This window comes from Bubalus kerabau, chromosome X (genome assembly GCF_029407905.1).
Source record: "Bubalus kerabau isolate K-KA32 ecotype Philippines breed swamp buffalo chromosome X, PCC_UOA_SB_1v2, whole genome shotgun sequence".
NCBI classification, from domain to species: domain Eukaryota; kingdom Metazoa; phylum Chordata; class Mammalia; order Artiodactyla; family Bovidae; genus Bubalus; species Bubalus kerabau.
The window spans coordinates 129,182,948-129,203,734 of NC_073647.1; the positions used below are offsets into that span (position 1 = coordinate 129,182,948).

At 42.0% G+C, this 20,787-nt stretch overlaps 1 protein-coding gene across 3 annotated transcripts in view; it reads left to right on the top strand.

Annotated features, from left to right (window-relative positions):
- Positions 1-20,787, top strand: part of LOC129639096 (uncharacterized) — a 229,641-nt gene that overhangs the window by 133,801 nt on the left and 75,053 nt on the right. Inside the window, exons 3-4 of one of the 3 annotated variants that reach the window (XR_008708173.1) lie at positions 8,906-8,983; positions 13,517-13,686. The exons of 1 other annotated variant lie outside the window; for it this stretch is intronic. The gene's annotated coding sequence lies outside the window, so the exon portion shown is untranslated. Of the gene's footprint in view, positions 1-8,905; positions 8,984-13,516; positions 13,687-20,787 lie in introns of those variants that run through there. One more of the 3 variants, XR_008708176.1, reaches the window with a different exon arrangement.

Below are 20,787 nucleotides of genomic sequence, written 5' to 3' on the forward strand. Positions count from 1 at the left end.
AGGGGCAAATCTCATTCCCTTTTATACCCCTTGCTCCCTGAATCAAGTTGGACCATTCTTAGAATGGGCCTGCTGCGAACACCGCTCATTTCAAGAAATTTATTCCCCCAAACAAGTGTGCTTTGTCTCAAGTCTTGATGCACAACCTAAGAAATTCATGAGGACCCAGAAACCAGTATACAGCTGGCTGTTCTTTCAAGCCAGAGAATAAGTGGAGCTGATAGAAAAAATAAAGTGCCTCCTCAAGGACAGTCTCAGGCAGTAAAATAATGGCCCAGATGGAGCTGCCACCTAAGACTCTGGGTCCACTTTTCTAGCTTGTGGATTTCTCTGGCCTCTGGTGCCCTTCTTTTCTATCACCCTTTGTTTCTTGCTCATATAATTAGATGGAGACCAGGGAAGAAGAGGCAGGAGAGCCATCTTCTACTTGTTAGTCACCATGTTAAAAAGTCTGGTTAGGGAAGATGTTGACTTAATAAGGTTTGAGAATTTTCTGTTTATTTCAGATAACCTTTGCCTTTCCTTGCTCACCTTCTGCTGCCAGTGATTAGAGATACTGCAGAAAGTTCTGCACAGCAGTGCATGAGTGAGTCCAGTCAGTGTTCCCAAGGGGGTGTAGATGCTGACTGTTGATTTATGCATGCGTGCTCAGTTGTGTCCAACTCTTTGCGACCCCATAGACTGTAGCCTTGCAGGCTCCTCCATCTATGGGATACTCCAGGCAAGAATACTGGAGTGGGTTGCCATTTCCTCCTCTAGACTGTTTAATTAGATACATCTAATCCTTTGCTCCTAGGCAGGAAGGCATACCTTTGTGCTGCAGATAACCAAAAGTAGATTCTAAAGGTTTTCTTTGCTTGCTGTCTTTTCTAAAGAGAGGATGAATCATTTTTATTATGTGATATTCCATCCCTTCATAGAGAACCCTGGATATAATAGAATAGGGTAAGCTATGCTGCAGTAACAAAGAAAACCTAAATTTCTGAATGGCTGAAGACAGTATTTCTTGGTCACGTCGCAGTCTGAGACAGGTGAAGAGACTCTGTTTCATGACTCTCCAACAATAGGTAGCTTACAGATGCAGCCTAAATTCCATCCTGCAGTTCTATCATCTCAGAATTCTTTACTTCCAGAAGGGAAACAGGATGGGAACAGAATGCATGGTGACCTACCATGAGCTATTTCTTCCCTTGGACCAGCAGTTGTATACACTTCAGCCCAAACCAGCCTCATAAGAGGGTGGGAAGACATGTGATATTTAGTGAGCAATATAATCTATGCCATGCACGCTTTATCCATTTTGATTAGTTATTTAAAAAAAAATCATTTAGAACTCTCATGGCTGACCACTCTTATTTACTTTCTTATTTATTAGAGTATGCTTATAACAAGGCTCTTTTTGAAAAAAAGTTATAATTGTGTGTGTATGTGTGTATAAGCATACTAAATCATGCAGCTTGTGTGGTCCCGTCTTCACATGATGGCTCCTAGTAATCCACCATGGTCATATTTCTCTCCCATACCAGTCCTCGCTTCACATTAAGACTCAGATCCAACCCTGTCTCCTACTTAAAACCTCTTCTCTATGAAGTGAACACAACCTCCTTGAAGATCTAGAGGGATTAGTGCCCACACAATTAGCTTGGCAGTCAATCATGGACTGTCCAGTGCTAGCTTGTCTGTAATTGCCTTGAGCTATTAATAATCACCTTTTCTATTGTGTTCCTCTGATGCAATGTTGTCCCCCACTCATAAGTTTCTGGAGAGTGAACTCCACAGTGCACAAGATAGAATAGCATGTAAGAGGAGCTCAAAGACAATGGACTGATTTAATCTGATATAATTGGATTGATAAGGTCAGCAAACATATAACAAGCATCTAAGTACCATGTTTAAGGATCTATGCTAAGAGCAGTGGGGAAAGAGATGATGAAAACAGTGTTTATCCTCAAGAGGCATTTAGAATGTTCACGATACACTGAATACACACCAGAAGGGTGTGGTAGCTAGTCTCCAAAGATGGCCTTACAGTTCCTCCCCTCCCTGTTTAAGCATGCTGCTCCTCATTTAAAGAGTTGGCACTTATTTTTCTCACCCAGGGACTGAGTTGACCAATGTGGTGGAAGTCGCGTTCTGGGATTTCCAAGAGGATGGGCAGATTTTTTTCTTCCTTTCATTTAGAGGTTTCAGCTTTGGGGGCACTTCTTTTCCTCTGCATTTAGCCACCATGCTGTGAGAAGATCAAACCACATGAAAAGTGAAGTTGCTCAGTCATGTCTATCTCTTTGCAACCCCATGGACTGTAGCCTACTAGGTTCCTCCGTCCATGGGATTTTCCCGGCAAGGGTACTGGAATGGGTTGCCATTTCCTTCTCCAGGGGATTTTCCCAACCCAGGGATCGAACCCAGGTCTCCTGCATTGCAGGCAGACGTTTTACCATCTGAGCCACTAGGGAAGTCCCAAACCACATGAAGGAGGGCAAAAGAGGCTGAGTTCCCAGACAACAGTCAACATGAATGCAAGCTATATGAGTGAGCCATTTGAGTATTTTTTCTTTTATTTTACATTGGAATATAGTTGATTTACACTGTTGTGTTAGTTTCAGGTCATGTGAGTGAGCCATTTTAGATATTCCAGATGATTGCAGCCCAGCTGACATCACAAAGAGCAGAATAAACACTGAGCTGAACCAGTTCATGCACAGAATTAGGACCAATAAGAAAATGATGGTTGTTTGAATCCATTGTGTTTTGCAAGGGGAAGAGGTTGATTTGCAGGAGAAGATAACTGAAACACAGGGTTGGAAAGTTTATCTGAAATAGTAGGTCGACAGAGGAAGGAAAAGAATGAAGGAAGCTGAGGAATGCCCTCAGAAATGTGACAGTGGAGCTGATGAGTAGAAATTCCCCACGCAGAACCTGAAGGGATGGGCTTTCTAGTCAGGGACCCCACAGGAGAAAAAGCATGGAGGTGGGAAAGTATGTGACACATACAGACAAGTCCTAGCAGTTTGTGATGGATGCTGTGGGACTGCAAGCGGGCAGCTACAGGTATTTTGAGAAAAATCTGAAAATCCAGGAGCCTGGCTCTGGGATGTATTCTCTACCCACTGGGACACTTGGAACTTTTCAAAACAAAGGACTGTCAGAATCAGATTTTTGTCTTAGACAGATTTCTCTGGTGTGGGTAAGAGGAATACTGGGGTCAGGAGTTGGGGGGAGGCATGAGATTGTAGAGAAAGAGAACAAACAGCCAGGAGACTTTTGGGTGGAGAGGGGCACTGGCAAGGGAAACAGAGAGGAAGGAGAGGGGGTGCAGATGTCATTGAGATGGAACAACACTAGAAATTGAAGATGGTTGTGGGTAATGAGGGAACGAGAGGAATCTGGGACTCCCAGATTTCAGGCTTTGATTCTCAAGCCTAGCCATGCAGGACAAGCAGATGAGGGAAGAAAGTGATGACCTGCATTTTAATTGAGCCCTGTGAGTTCTGGGACATCAAGAGAAGAGGCCCTCAGACAGAGAAGGAGAAATGCGATATAAAAGGGAAAGTTGCTCAGTTGTGTCCGACTCTTTGCAACCCCATGGACTGTAGAGTCCATGGAATTCTCCAGGCCAGAATACTGGAGTGGGTACCTCTTCCCTTCTCCGGGGCACCTTGTATGTCATCCCTTATATGCAGAATCTAAAAGAAGTGATACAAGTGAACTTAGACTCTCAGACTTATAGACCAAACTTATGATTGCTGGGGAGAAGGACAGGGAAAAGAATAGTTAGGAAGTTTGGGATGGACATGTACACACTGCTATATTTAAAATGGATAACCAACAAGGACCTACTGTCTAGCACAGGGAACTCTGCTCAGTGTTATATGTCAGCCTGGATGGGAGAGGGGTTCAGGGGAGAATGGATACATGTAAATGTACGGCTGAGTCCCTTCACTGTCCACCTGAAACTACCACAATATTGTTAACCAGCCATACTCCAATACAAAATAAAAAGTTAAAAAAAAAAAAAGAAGAGGCCCTGATGGACAGTGACTACTGGGTTCAGAGTTCAGTGGAAAGGGCTCAGTCAACATGAGAGTTTTGATAAAAAGCATCCAGCACCTGTGCTGAAATGAAGCCTTTCAGTGGGTATTTATTCCATTGTCAAGTCGTGATAGTTTAGGGAAGAGTGTGTCTGAAGGACATCGTGTTAGTAGGCAGAACCCCAGAGAGATGATGTGAGCAGGAAGAGGAATGGTAGGACTCATTTTGCCCCTAGCAGTGAGGAGTTGCAGAGAGCTACGGACATGCCTATCCAGGCCCCTTCATGGCTGATTGGACAGAAGTGGTCCTGAGACCACAAATGTGGGTATAGTTGGTGGCTGTGAAGGATTTTCTCTGTGTGAAGCTAAATGACCCACCCGGGCTTCAGCTCACTCTTGGCTCTATTAGGCCTACTCTCCAAGCACCTGGTGATCTCCCAGCAGAAGGCTGCAAGACATGCCAGTCATCCTAATTACATGAGCTCACTAAAGGTTTGCAGCAAGGGGAAATAACTTTGATTTTCTTGAAAAGGTCTGAGAGCTCATCACAGTTTAGTGATTCCAAAGAATCCAACTTGGCACCACATGGTACTTAACTTGGTGATTATCTTGAAGACAAATGAAATGCTTTTAATCAGCTATCTAAAGCACCAGAGTCAAGATTAGGACAAGCTTTCTGGGTTATGTTGACAGAGCTGCTTATGCCCATCACTGTGTACGTGGAGAGCTTGATTTGACCCCTGCAGGTAGTTTGTGGCAGATCTGTGTGCATGGTATAAATAAAATTGTCCTACTTTTAATGAGCCCTGAAAAGAGCAGAGCAGACATTTGATCTGAATCTTGACCAGTCTGTTTGCCCTCTTACTTTCTGTTTATATACAGTCACCTGGCCCTGGGACAATTATGTTGTTAGCGTGCCTTTTTTTTTTTTTTTTTTTTTTTTTCTGGCTATGCCTATCGTACTGGGCTTCCTAGGTGGCTCAGTGGTGAAGAATCTACCTATAATGCAGGAGATGTGGGTTCAATCCCTGCATCAGGAAGGTCCCCTGGAGGAGGAAATGGCAACCCACTCCAGTATTCTTGTGCCTGGAAAATCCCATGGACAGATGAGTCTGACAGGCTACAGTCCATAGAGTCACCAAGAGTCAGACACCACTGAGCAGGCATGCAAGCAAGTATACCTATCATATACAGGAATATTTATAAGCTAACTTATTTTGATTACTTAATATGATTTTATTTCCCTGAATGACATGGCTTCCTTGTAAATAAAACCAGAAGTGATTTCAGAGGTGGAGCCTTCAGGTCATGGAAGGCTCAGGCCCAGTACTGGAGTCTTATCTGTGCTCCTCTGTCCAGTCCAGGGCAGGGCTGTTTAATCAGTCAGAATAGGCTACTGAGGGCTTCAGTAACAAATAAGCCCCGCCTCCAAATCTCAGTGTCTTAACACAAGGAAAGCCTAATTCTTGCTAAGGGCTAGTGAGGTGAGTGAGTGCCTGCTGCTGCTGCTAAGTCACTTCAGTCGTGTCTGACTCTGTGCAACCCCATAGACGGCAGCCCACCAGGCTCCCCCATCCCTGGGATTCTCCAGGCAAAAACACTGGAGTGGGTTGCCATTTCCTCCTCCAATGCATGAAAGTGAAAAGTGAAAGTGAAGTTGCTCAGTCGTGTTGACTCTCAGCGACCCCACAGACTGCAGCCTACCCGGCTTCTCTGTCCATGGGATTTTCCAGGCAAGAGTACTGGAGTGGGTTGCCATTGCCTTCTCCACAGTGAGTGCCTACTGCACAAAATTTAAGGAGGTGCCCACTCTCAGCCTCCTGAAAGCACAGGGTCTTGCTTATACTAGCCACCCACTGTGCATCACTAGAAGGCCCTGTTCATTATTGCCACACATGGATGAGCCTGCCAGGCTTCATCTCAACACATACTTCTTCCATGATCACTGGAGCAGCAGGACAAAATATGATAAATTGCACACTGGCTCTTAAAGCTTCCACTAGTAAGGGATGTTATGTCACTTCCGCTTACATTTCATTAGCCGGGGAAAATCACACGTTCTGACTTCGGAGAAGAAAGAGAAATGCCACCTCACCATGTGCCTGGAAACTGGAAAACTGAAAGTATCAGGACCTCAGTCCGAATGATTCCCATAGTTCTGTTTTGTAAGTTCTCAGGGGTCCCTGGCACACTGAGCCCATAGCCACTGTGCCTATCTCTCTCACAAGGAGCAACTTGGAAGTCATGTGAATTCTGGGGAGGGGTAGCTGGTGGATGGTGACTGCTTTTGTGTGCCTGAGGAGGCCCATGAGGCTGGGCATGTACTCAGCCAAGGAAGGCTTTTGCAGCATGCGAGGACAGCACGAACCCGGCACAGGGGAGACACTTCTCTTCCCACTGTGCTGCATGCAGCAGCTCTAGTTAGGAAGGCTTGTCAAAGCTCAGCTGTAGAGAGAGCACTGCTCCTCTTTCTCCACCTCTTAATTTGTTTTAGGCTATCTCTTCTCCATTACTTAGTATGTGACTCCAGGAAGCTTTGTGATAGAGTCTACAAAGGAGATGTTATCCTCAATAAAGTTGTTCTGTGTCACTTGTGGGAATGAAAGAAACTTAGTGTGCATTCTGTTATTAGCTGTGGGGGCTCCAGAAATAACTGGAGAAGAAGGACAAACTCTAAAGAGGAAAGACCAAAGCAGTGGGCTCTTGTCTTTGATTTTTGTTATTTTTTTCCTTTTCTTTAAATGGAAATTAAAGCACAGTTGTAAATTTTAAAAAATCTTGTGTTTTGTAGTAAACCCTTTCCAAGGAAGTTTGGATTATTTTTCACACTTAATTCTCATCAAGCACCTCTGATTCTCAGCTTTGGCACACCCATTTTACAGATGAGGACCTAACAGCCCTGGCTGGCTGAGTAACATGGTTAAAGTCATGAGGGAAATGACTGTATTTAGAGGATCATAGTCCTGTGGGTTACCAGCTTAGCCTTTCACTTTTCCTGTGATCATAAACCTATGGGTTTAATTTCAGCTGTGAATTTGAATTTGTTTTTTGGTGTTACAGGTAATATTCTAAAGCTGAGATTTCAGTCCGGTTCCATCTGGGTGTTTATCAATTATGTGTCATTTATTGGGTTGAATATTGCCATTGATATTCGGGGGAGAAAAGGGAGTTAAAGATGGAAGTTATCTCTGTTCTACTGAATATGGTGTATGATGCAAACTTTCCAGAAAGCCCTGTGTTTGTGGAATATCGAGTCCATGCTGGCTCAGAGTGGAAGTTGAGTGTGGCTGCAGACCTGGACCCACACAAGGTGAATAGGAAGAGTTTAGGCTGACACTTCCAACTTCCTAGCTCCCTGGATTTGGAAAGTAATGATTCAAAGTATCATCAGTGAGATATCATTTTAACCTTAGACTGACTAAAACTAAGGGTATGTTTTGGTGCATATGTGGTAAGAATATGAAACAGTAGAACCACTTTGTAAAACAGTATGATACTTTCTTACAAGTAACATGGGCACCTATCCTGTGACCCAGAAATTTTGCTCCTGACATAGAATGTGAAACAGAACACATGTACACTAAAAGGACTGTAAAAGAATGTTTGTGGCAGCTTCATTCATAAGAGTCTCATGCTGGAAATAACCCAAATGCCCATCAGTAGGTGAATGGATAAATAAATTGTGGTATATTCATACAGTTAATACTCAACAATAAAAAAGGAATGAGCCACTGATATACTGAACAGTATGTATGAATCTCAAAGATATTGTGTTCAGCTAAAGAAGCCTAAGACACACACACAAAATGCTGTATATTTCCACTTATACGAAGTTCAAGAACTGGCCAAATTAAGGTATGGCCATAGAAGTCAGACGGAGAAGGCAATGGCACCCCACTCCAGTACTCTTGCCTGGAAAATCCCATGGATGGAGGAGCCTGGTAGGCTGCAGTCCATGGGGTTGCTGAGGGTTGGACACGACTGAGCGACTTCACTTTCACTTTTCACTTTCATGCATTGGAGAAGGAAATGGCAACCCACTCCAGTGTTCTTGCCTGGAGAATCCCAGGGACGGGGGAGCCTGGTGGGCTGCCGTCTATGGGGTCTCACAGAGTCGGACACAACTGAAGCGACTTAGCAGCAGCATAAAAGTCAGAAAGCAGTTGCCTCTGGCGGGGGATTGACTAGAAAGGGATGCGAAGGAACTTTCTAGGATGATGGAAATATTCCTAACTTAATTGGGATGGTGGTTACAGTGGTGTTAAAGCTCAAGTGTATATGTAGAATCTGTGCTTTTATATGTAAATTATGCTTCAATTAAAAAATTAGAAAATAAGTTTACAGTATCAGACTTACAGTGATCTAACTTACACTTTTCTCAGATGTTATTACTTGTTTCCCTTAGGGAATATTGAAGAAATATGTCATCTCCTGTGGTCAGTTGATTCAGAGGAAATCCAATCCTAACTATCTCAACTTTTTACTTTTTTCAAGGGAGACTATAGGAGCTACAATGGGTTCTGAATCACCACATGGGGTTAGCCAGCTTTTGCCTAGCTTATCTCCTGTTAACAGCTCCTGGTCACAGTAGTGGCAGGGCACAATTACCAAAAATTTCTCTCTTCGTCTACTTAGAATCAATAGAAATACATGATGTCCTGGAAGATTAAAGCCAAACTCCTAGTCATCCAGGTGTTGGAAACGGAGTGACCACTTGCTGTTCATCTCTAGTGTGTCAGCATGGTTCTGGCAGGTCAAAGAAGCCACATCAGATGTGGGCAAAGCCATGGTGACTGCAGAGGTAGATGTGTGAAAAGAGGACAGAGAGGAAGAAAGGATGACAAATAAATATATTCCTTTTTAATGCCACACAGGATCATCTTCCACACTGAAGTGACATTGGGTTGGTATGAAGTCTACACTTCATGAAATGTGAAACTTGGGTGAGGAAGGTAGGGGAAAAAATCCCACCATTGTCTGATAGTCTGTCTTGGAATGCTGTTAAGGATTATGCCTTTCTTCTTTCTTTCTTTTTGGCCCCTCATGCTTTCTAATTTTTTTTAAAAAAATGAACAACCAATGTTACGTTATTCATTTATAACATGTTAAGTTTTTATCTTTTTATATATTTGTACACTGGAGAAGGAAATGACAACCCACTCCGGTGTTCTTGCCTGAAGAATCCCAGGGACGGTGGAGCCTGGTGGGCTGCCGTCTATGGGGTAGCACAGAGTCGGACACGACTGAAGCGACTTAGCAGCAGCAGTAGCAGCAGCATATATTTGTAACTGTAAATGAAATACATTTTTAAAAGGTGGACAGTCATAGGTGTTAAAAAGAAGTCTATACAGTTATTTAAGTAATTTTGAAAAAGGAACCTGTCATGAGTATGCAGACCTTCTTCCCCTTGGGTATTGAAGTAAGTCTTAAAATCAGTGGTTTCTTTGAAAAGTTCCCTTCAAATTTGGTTTGGTCTGGCTTTTGTTACATTATCGACTGCAACAGATTACACCTCTACATGTTCATGTGCTGTGTAGTCCCCTCCCCACGTTGACGCTGGTCTTGGCCATGTGACCAGCCCTGGCCAATAGGAAATTAGCAAGCATGATGGGAGCAGAGACTTTCTAATTGCTTGCGCGTGGGGGTTGTTCTTACAGAATGCTAGCTCTTAGAACCCAGCCGCCCAAGTTATGAGAAGGTCCAAGCAGCCACGTGAAGAGTCTTACATGGAAGACAAAAAAGGCCCCTGGCCAACCGCTGGCACCAAATTGCTAGCTATATGAACAAGGGTATCTCGTAAAGGGAGCTTTGAATCCTTTGTAGAGCCTCCCAAGCTGATTCCCCCATGGAACAAAGATGAACTGTCCCCATCAAGCTCTGCCCAAATTGCAAAGTTGTCAACACATGAGTGATTATTGTTGGTTTACATCTTTAAGTTTTGGGGTAGTTTGTTACATATGAATGAAATAGTACCAGAGCTATTTTTGTATCTATCTAGGTGTGTATTGCTGGCTAAATTTAAGTTGGCATATAGATGTTAACTATGTTAAATAATTAAGGAACTCTGTGTTGAGGAAGTGTCTGAAAGTGTGTCCTAGTTTAGCAGAACCTCATGCTTCCCCCTCATTTAATCTCTTCTCCACACAGCAGCCAGAGTGATCTTTTAAAAATCAATGTGATTGTGTCACTGCAATGCTTAAATCCTCCTGGGGCTGTCCACTGTACTTAGAGTGAAAAGCAGATTCCTTATTCAGGATTTGCTAAACCCTCTATATATTGGCCTTTGCTTGATTCCCCTGCAGTTTCTGCTGACACCTCTCTCCCACTCAGCCCCTTATATCAACCAGCCTCATAGATTGTCTTTCAGTTTCCCGAACGTGCCAAACCAGTTCCCACCTTTGCATCTTTGTCCACATGTTGGAATTCTTTCTGCCTGGATTGGTCATCACAGGACTGGCTTTGTATTGTTTCAGATCTCAGCTTAAGTATCACCCTCTCAGAGAAACTTTTCTGACTACGGGACCCAGCCACCTCTTGCTCTGATAATATTCCATAACAAACCACCTCAAAGTTCAGTGGCTTCAGATGACAAGCATTAATCTCATATCCATGGGCTGTGAGATGACAGGGGCAGTCCTGCTCTGTATCTCAGTCTAGGGTCCAGATTGCCTCCCAGATGAGCGAACAAAAATTCTCGAGGCTCTGGGGCCCAAACTCTATCTTGCACACTGCCCCTCTCCCTATTTCCAATTTAATTCACATGGCCAACATGAGTGAGGAGAGAAGGGCCTCTTCCTGATACCAACCAGGGTTCTTGGCCTTCCCCAGTCAACAGAAATTGACTAGGGGCTGGACACGAAATTCAGGCAAGGCTTTATTGCAGCTTCTGCACCAGCTGCAGGAGGGAATGAAAACAAGTAACAGTTTCCTTGCTTGCTCCCCTGAGAGGGGGCGAGTTTGTTCCTTATATAGGGTGAGGATAGGGGTGTGTGTAGGGTTTGCCCACCCCTTTGTGGTGGTGAATGCAGAGGGCATGCACAGTACCTTGCTTTTGCTCCTGGCTTTTAAGAACTGGCTTCCCTTGTGGCTCAGCTGGTAAAGAATCTGCCAGCAAGGTGGGAGACTTGAGTTTGATCCCTGGGTTGGGAAGATCCCCTGGAGAAGAGAAAGGGTACCCACTCCAGTATTCTGGTCTGGAGAATTCCATGGACTGTATATAGTCCATGGGATGGCAAAGAGTCGAAGACGACTGGGCAACTTTGACTTCACTTCAGAAACAGAAGTTGGGGTTTTTTGTCTTTTTTTTTTTTTTTTTTTTTTTGGTATCTTTTGGTCCAGAATTTGCCCCACCTGCACATGCACAGAGTTATTTTTTAATCCCATACGATTTATTTGTATTTTGTTGCTGGAGGAAAGGTGTATCCAGGTGCAAGCATTGCAGCTCTGAAGCAAAGGGACCCGGTCCCAGCCTGTCTCATTCCCGCAGAGGGAATTATTTGTGGAACGATTACCTCATCTACCACACTCTCAAATCCAAAGCAGCCTCACCTTCAGCTCACCCAACTTTAATTCTCTGAAAATAGTTGATTACTCTCTGATATCTTTGTGTGTATTTATTATGTTCATTGCCAGTCTACCCTATTATTTGTCACTGTCAATGCACTTGGATCAGTTTCTGGCTGAGTTGAAGTGCATGATGAGATCAAATGTTAGCTGCAGATATTGGTAAAAGGAGAAGGAACTGGAAAGTCAGTTATCTTTTTTTCCAAAGCCAATCTACACAGATAGCTTGATCTTTTTTTTTTCTAGTTTTATTTATTTATTTACTTTACAATATTGTATTGGTTTTGCCATACATTGGTTCCTCTTCTTGTAATTTCTCCATCTCTTCCAGTAGTGTAAGAGAGATCATGCTGATCTGCCTTTCATGATTTTTATTATTATTATTACCCTTCCATGTTTTTGTGCCAGATGTTAGCTTTAGGAACTGTTGTTGTTGTTTAGTTGCTCAGTCATGTCCAACTCTTTTGTGACCCCATGGATTGTAGCCCACCAGACTCCTCTGTCCATCAGATTGTCCAGGCAAGAATACTGGAGTGGGTTGCCATTTCCTTCTCCAGGAGATCTTCCTGACTCAGAGATTGAACCCACATCTCCTGTGTTGGCAGGCAGATTCTTTACTGCTGAGCCACTAGGGAAGCCCTTAGGAACTGTACTTGAACACAAAGGGGTTTGAGGGGCAGTGCCTTAGAACCCACATCCTCAAAGCCATCTCTTCTTCCAACTTCCAGGGGAACAGTCTTCACCAGATCTTTGACTTTGTCTGAATTGGGCTCCCTAGAAGCTGACCTTGGCACAAGGATTAGAGGGCATGTCATTTGTTTGGGTATATGGACACGGTTGGGGAAGTGGAGAAGTGATGCAGGGAAGTAAAGACAGCCCACTATGGGTTCATTACTAGGCCAGCTAACAGCAGGAGCAACGGGGACTTAGTCCCACCAGGATTAACAATGCACCTCAGAATGATCCTGACTAAGAGGAAAAAGGGCTGGGGATTCATGCCCCTCTAGGTGTCAGTCATTCAAGGCTGCCCAGGGGAGTGAGGACAGAGGGGCTGGAGGGCTGGGTAATACTGACTCCTAGGCATTTCCACCCCAGAGAAGGCAATGGCAACCCACTCTAGTACTCTTGCCTGGAAAATCCCATGGACAGAGGAGCCTGGTGGGCTGCAGTCCATGGGGTCGCTAAGAGTCGGGCACGACTGAGCGACTTCATATTCACTTTTCACTTTCATATATTGGAGAAGGAAATGGCAACCCACTCTAGTACTCTTGCCTGGAGAATCCCAGGGATGGGGAGCCTGATGGGCTGCCATCTGTGGGGTCGCACAGAGTCAGACACGACTGAAGTGACTTAGCAGCAGCAGCAGCAGCAGCAGCAGGCATTTCCACCCAGTTGGTAGGGCAGTGAGGGTTTTGGCAGCCTGAGGCAGGCTTCTGACAAAGATGTGGGCATTAGCCTTGGAAGTCAGGTTGGAGACAGGAAAAGTCCAAGATCACTGGAGACAGGAGCATAGAAGATCCTGATTAGCTTGTTCTTTTAAAATGAGTTTCATTTTGTTGTAGTGTAATTGACATATAATAAACTGTACCTCTGTATTTATTTAATTTAAACTCATGATTGATGGCAGAAATGTTTTATTTACTCATCTTTATATTAATACTCTTAAGGATGCATCTTTATGTTTTCTGGGAACCCAAGTATCTACAATTTGAAACTTTATCTGCCATTTTCCAGAAACACTGGCAAAACATGGTCTTTGAGTTTATTGTCCATTTGTTTCTAATGAGTTTAAAAAATGCATATCCTTAAATATCCCAGCCACATTGGTAACATAGAATCTAGTAAAGTTCCCACCACTCAGCTATAACAATCATCAGCTCATGGGTTTTCTTTTTGAATTTTTATTTTATATTGGAGTATAGTTGATTAACAATATTGTGTTACGGGGAGGAGCCAAGATGGTGGAGGAGTAGGACAGGGAGAACACTTTCTCCCCCACAAATTCATCAAAAGAGCATTTAAACCCCGAGTAAATTCCACAAAACAACTTCTGAATGCCAGCAGAGGACATCAGGCACCCAGAAAAGCAACCCAAGTCTTCAAAATGAGGTAGGAAAAAATATAAAAGACAAAAAAAAAGAGACAAAAGAGGGAGGGATGGAGTTCTGTCCCGGGAAGGGAGTCTTAAAAAGAGAGAAGTTTCCAAACACCAGGAAACCTTCTCACTGCCAAATCTGTGCTGAGCTTTGGAAGCACAGAGGGCAACGTAACAGGGAGAAAAAATTAAATAAACAATTAAAACCCACAGATTGCGAGCCCTACGGTAACTCCCCCAGCAGAGAAGCAGTGCAGACGCCTGCACACGCCATTAGCAAGCGGGGGCTGGGCAGGGAGGTGTGACTTGGGCTGCATCGCTTAGAGTAAGGACCTGGCCTGAATACCCTGAGCGCTATCTGAGCGAAATCATTTGGGCTAGCAAACCAGACTGTGGGATATCTACCACGGGAAAAGCCAGCCCTAACCTAAGACAGCACCAGGCTCGCGCACGGAACAAAGGACTGAACAGAGATAGCCGGCTGCAGACCTTCCCCCTCCGGTGACAGGCAGCCAGAACCGGAAGGGTACAATCGCAGCCCCAGAGAGACATTATCTATAAAACTGTAAGCAGGCATCTTTGCTAACTAAAACTTCTTGGGGGTCTGGACGGTCAACATCTGCCTGAGAAGGTGCGCCGGTTGTACACATAGATAACCGAGCGGCGGGGAGGCAATAAGTCACAGCAATCGCGCTCGCCAAACACCTCATCACCTGAGCTGCTTGGACCTGGGAAGGGCACAAAATGCAGGCCCAACCGAGTCTGCGCCTCTGAGGACTACCCAAGTGCCTGAACCTGAGCGGCTTTGACCTGGGAGGTGCAGGCAGCCCAGGGCCGGCCACGGATGGTTCCCGGCAGAGCAACCTAGAGCCTGAGCAGTGTGGGCAGGGAGGCTACACATGCTGTGAGCGGGGGCAGACCCAGTGTGGCTGAGGCACTGCGCGCACACGCCAGTGTTATTTGTTTGCAGCATCCCTCCCTCTCTCCCCACATCGCGACTGAACAAGTGAGCCTAAAAAAAAAAAAGTGTCCTCCACCGTCCCCTTTGTGTCAGGGCGGAAGCCAGACACTGAAGAGACCAGCAAACAGAAGAAGCTATAACAGAGGGAACCGCCTTGGAAGCTACAGGCAATAGATTAAAACCCTGTGGTTACTACCAACTACATAGGAAGGGGCCTATAGATCTTGAGAAATATAAGTCGGACCAAGGAACTAGCCAAAAATGAACTGAACCCACAATACTCACAACAAAACCAGAGAAAGTCCTAGATATATTTGTACTATTTTTATGATCATTCTTTCTTTCTTTCTTTTTTAAAATTTTAAAAAAAAATTTTAAGTCATTCCTTTAATTTTCACTTTTATAACCTATTACTTCGCAAAAAAAAAAAGACCCTATTTTTTTTCTCTTCAGCAAACTTCATATATATATTTTTTATAATTTTTGACTTTTTTTTTCTTCTTTTCTTTAATATTGTATTTTTGAAATTCCAAACTACTCTAGATTTTTAATTTTAGCTTTTTGGTATTTGTTATCAATTTTGTACCTATAGCTTTTTTTATAATTTCTGTGACTTTTTTTTCCTCTGTTTCTTTCTCTTCTTCTTTTATATAACATTGTATATCTGAAATTCCAAACTCTACTCTAGATTTTTAATTTATGCTTTTTCGTATTTGATATCAATTTTGTACCTGTATTTTCTTTATAATTTTTGCAACTTTGTTTTTGTTTGTTTGGTTTTCTCTCTTTCTTTTTCTTCTTTTTTTTTTAACATTGTATTTTTGAAATTCCAAACTCTATTCTAGATTTTTAACTTTTGCTTTTTGGTATTAGTTATCAATTTTGTACCTATATTTTCTTTATAATTTTTGTGACCTTGTTTGTTTTTGTTTGTTCGTTTTTTCTCTCTTTCTTTTCCTTCTTCTTTTCTTTAACATGGTATTTTTGAAATTCCAAACTCTATTCTAGATTTTTAATTTTTGCTTTTATGTATTTGTTACCAATTTTGTACCTTTAAGAACCCAATCTTCAGTACCCATTTTTCACTAGGGAGTGAGATTACTGGGTTGACTGCTCTCTCTCCCTTTGGACTCTCCTTTTTCTCCACCAGGTCACCTGTGTCTCCTCCCTAACCCCTCTCTACTCTACCCAACTCTGTGAATTTCTGTGTGTTCCACATGGTGGAGAACACTTAGGGAACTGATTACTGGCTGGATCTGTCTCCCTCCTTTTCATTCCCCCCTTTTATCCTTCTGGCCACCTCTGTCTCCTTCCTCCTTCTTCTCTTCTCTGTATAACTCCGTGAACATCTCTGAGTGGTCCAGTTGTGGAGTGCACATAAGGAAGTGATTACTGGCTAGCCCACTCTCTCCACTATTGATTCCACCTCATCTCATTCGGGTCACCTCTAACTCCCTCCTCCCTCTTCTCTTCTCCATGTAATGCTGTGAACCTCTCTGGGTGACCCTCACGGTAGAGAAACTTTTCATCTTTAACGTAGATGTTTTATCAATGGTGCTGTATAGAAGGAGAAGTTTTGAAACTACTGTAAAAATAAGACCAATAACTGGAAGCAGGAGGCTTAAGTCCAAACCCTGACTCCAGGGAACTCCTGACTCCAAGGAACATTAATTGACAGGAGCTCATCAAACGCCTCCATACCTACACTGAAACCAAGCACCACACAAGGGCCAACAAGTTCCAGGGCAAGACATACCAAGCAAATTCTCCAGCAACAAAGGAACGCAGCCCTGAGCTTCAAGATACAGGCTGCCCAAAGTCACCCCAAAGCCATAGACATCTCATAACTCATTACTGGACACTTCATTGCACTCCAGAGAGAAGAAATCCAGCTCCACCCACCAGAACACTGACACAAGCTTCCCTAACCAGGAAACCTTGACAAGCCACCTGTACAAACCCACACACAGCGAGGAAACGCCACAATAAAGAGAACTCCACAAACTGCCAGAATACAGAAAGGACGCCCCAAAATCAACAATTTAAACAAGATGAAGAGACAGAGGAATACCCAGCAGATAAAGGAACAGGATAAATGCCCACCAAACCAAACAAAAGAGGAAGAGATAGGGAATCTACTTGATAAAGAATTCCAAATAATGATAGTGAAATTGATCCAAAATCTTGAAATCAAAATGGAGTCACAGATAAATAGCCTGGAGACAAGGATTGAGAAGATGCAAGAAAGGTTTAACAAGGACCTAGAAGAAATAAAAGAGAGTGAATATATAATGAATAATGCAATAAATGAAATTAAAAACACTCTGGAGGCAACAAATAGTAGAATAACAGAGGCAGAAGATAGGATTAGTGAATTAGAAGATAGAATGGTAGAAATAAATGAATCAGAGAGGATAAGAGAAAAACGAATTAAAAGAAATGAGGACAATCTCAGAGACCTCCAGGACAATATTAAACGCTACAACATTCGAATCATAGGGGTCCCAGAAGAAGAAGACAAAAAGAAAGACCATGAGAAAATACTTGAGGAGATAATAGTTGAAAACTTCCCTAAAATGGGGAAGGAAATAATCACCCAAGTCCAAGAAACCCAGAGAGTCCCACACAGGATAAACCCAAGGCAAAACACCCCAAGACACATATTAATCAAATTAACAAAGATCAAACACAAAGAACAAATATTAAAAGCAGCAAGGGAAAAACAACAAATAACACACAAGGGAATTCCCATAAGGATAACAGCTGATATTTCCATAGAAACTCTTCAAGCCAGGAGGGAATGGCAAGACATACTTAAAATGATGAAAGAAAATAACCTACAGCCCAGATTATTGTACCCAGCAAGGATCTCATTCAAGTATGAAGGAGAAATCAAAAGCTTTTCAAACAAGCAAAAGCTGAGAGAATTCTGCACCACCAAACCAGCTCTCCAACAAATACTAAAGGATATTCTCTAGACAGGAAACACAAAAACGGTGTATAAATTCGAACCCAAAACAATAAAGTAAATGGCAACGGGATCATACTTATCAGTAATTACCTTAAACATAAATGGGTTGAATGCCCCAACCAAAAGACAAAGACTGGCTGAATGGATACAAAAACAAGACCCCTACATATGTTGTCTACAAGAGACCCACCTCAAAACAGGGGACACATACTGACTGAAAATGAAGGGCTGGAAAAAGATTTTCCATGCAAATAGGGACCAAAAGAAAGCAGGAGTAGCAATACTCATATCAGATAAAATAGACTTTAAAACAAAAGCTGTGAAAAGAGACAAAGATGGTCACTACATAATGATCAAAGGATCAATCCAAGAAGAAGATACAACAATTATAAATATATGTGAACCCAACACAGGAGCACCGCAGTATGTAAGACAGATGCTAACAAGTATGAAAGGAGAAATTAACAATAACACAATAATAGTGGGAGACTTTAATACCCCACTCACACCTATGGATAGATCAACTAAACAGAAAACTAACAAGGAAACACAAACTTTAAATGATACAATAGACCAGTTAGACCTAATTGATATCTATAGGACATTTCACCCCAAAACAATGAATTTCACCTTTTTCTCAAGGGCACATGGAACCTTCTCTACGATAGATCACATGCTGGGCCATAAATCTAGCCTTGGTAAATTCAAAAAAATATAAATCATTCCAAGCATCTTTTCTGACCACAATGCAGTAAGATTAGATCTCAATTACAGGAGAAAAACTACTAAAAATTCCAACATATGGAGGCTGAACAACACGCTGCTGAATAACCAACAAATCACAGAAGAAATCAAAAAAGAAATCAAAATTTGCATAGAAACGAATGAAAATGAAAACATAACAACCCCAAACCTGTGGGACACTGTAAAAGCAGTCCTAAGGGGAAAGTTCGTAGCAATACAGGCATACCTCAAGAAACAAGAAAAAAGTCAAATAAATAACCTAACTCTACACCTAAAGCAACTAGAAAAGGAAGAAATGAAGAACCCCAGGGTTAGTAGAAGGAAAGAAATCTTAAAACTTAGAGCAGAAATAAATGCAAAAGAAACAAAAGAGACCATAGCAAAAATCAACAAAGCCAAAAGCTGGTTCTTTGAAAGGATAAATAAAATTGACAAACCATTAGCCAGACCCATCAAGAAACAAAGGGAGAAAAATCAAATCAATAAAATTAGAAATGAAAATGGAGAGATCACAACAGACAACACAGAAATACAAAGGATCATAAGAGACTACTATCAACAATTATATGCCAATAAAATGGACAACGTGGAAGAAATGGACAAATTCTTAGAAAAGTACAACTTTCCAAAACTGGACCAGGAAGAAATAGAAAATCTTAACAGACCCATCACAAGCACGGAAATTGAAACTGTAGTCAAAAATCTTCCAGCAAACAAAAGCCCAGGTCCAGACGGCTTCACAGCTGAATTCTACCAAAAATTTAGAGAAGAGCTAACACCTATCCTGCTCAAACTCTTCCAGAAAATTGCAGAGGAAGGTAAACTTCCAAACTCATTCCATGAGGCCACCATCACCCTAATACCAAAACCTGACAAAGATCCCACAAAAAAAGAAAACTACAGGCCAATATCACTGATGAACATACATGCAAAACTCCTTAACAAAATTCTTGCAATCAGAATCCAACAACACATTAAAAAGATCATACACCATGACCAAGTGGGCTTTATCCCAGGGATGCAAGGATTCTTCAATATCCGCAAATCAATGTAATGCACATTAACAAATTGAAAAATAAAAACCATATGATTATCTCAATAGATGCAGAGAAAGCCTTTGACAAAATTCAACATCCATTTATGATAAAAACTCTCCAGAAAGCAGGAATAGAAGGAACATACCTCAACATAATAAAAGCTATATATGACAAACCCACAGCAAGCATTATCCTCAATGGTGAAAAATTGAAAGCATTTCCTCTAAAGTCAGGAACAAGACAAGGGTGCCCAGTTTCACCACTACTATTCAACATAGTTTTGGAAGTTTTGGCCACAGCAATCAGAGCAGAAAAAGAAATAAAAGGAATCCAAATTGGAAAAGAAGAAGTAAAACTCTCACTGTTTGCAGATGACATGATCCTCTACCTAGAAAACCCTAAAGACTCCACCAGAAAATTACTAGAACTCATCAATGATTATAGTAAAGTTGCAGGATATAAAATCAACACACAGAAATCCCTTGCATTCCTATACACTAATAATGAGAAAACAGAAAGAGAAATTAAGGAAACAATTCTGTTCACCATTGCAATGGAAAGAATAAAATACTTAGGAATATATCTACCTAAAGAAACTAAAGACCTATATATAGAAAACTATAAAACACTGGTGAAAGAAATCAAAGAGGACACAAATAGATGGAGAAATATACCATGTTCATGGATTGGAAGAATCAATATAGTGAAAATGAGTATACTACCCAAAGCAATTTATAGATTCAATGCAATCCCAATCAAGCTACCAACGGTATTCTTCACAGAGCTAGAACAAATAATTTCACAATTTGTATGGAAATACAAAAAAACCTCGAATAGCCAAAGCTATTTTGAGAAAGAAGAATGGAACTGGAGGAATCAACCTACCTGACTTCAGGCTCTACTACAAAGCCACAGTCATCAAGACAGTATGGTACTGGCACAAAGACAGAAATATAGATCAATGGAACAAAATAGAAAGCCCAAAGATAAATCCACGCACATATGGACACCTTATCTTTGACAAAGGAGGCAAGAATATACAATTGATTAAAGACAATCTCTTTAACAAGTGGTGCTGGGAAATCTGGTCAACCACTTGTAAAAGAATTAAACTAGAACACTTTCTAACACCATACACAAAAATAAACTCAAAATGGATTAAAGATCTAAACGTAAGACCACTATAAAACTCCTAGAGGAGAACATAGGCAAAACACTCTCTGACATACATCACAGCAGGATCCTCTATGACCCACCATCCAGAATATTGGAAATAAAAGCAAAAATAAACAAATGGGACCTAATTAACCTTAAAAGCTTCTGCACATCAAAGGAAACTATTAGCAAGGTGAAAAGGCAGCCTTCAGAATGGGAGAAAATAATAG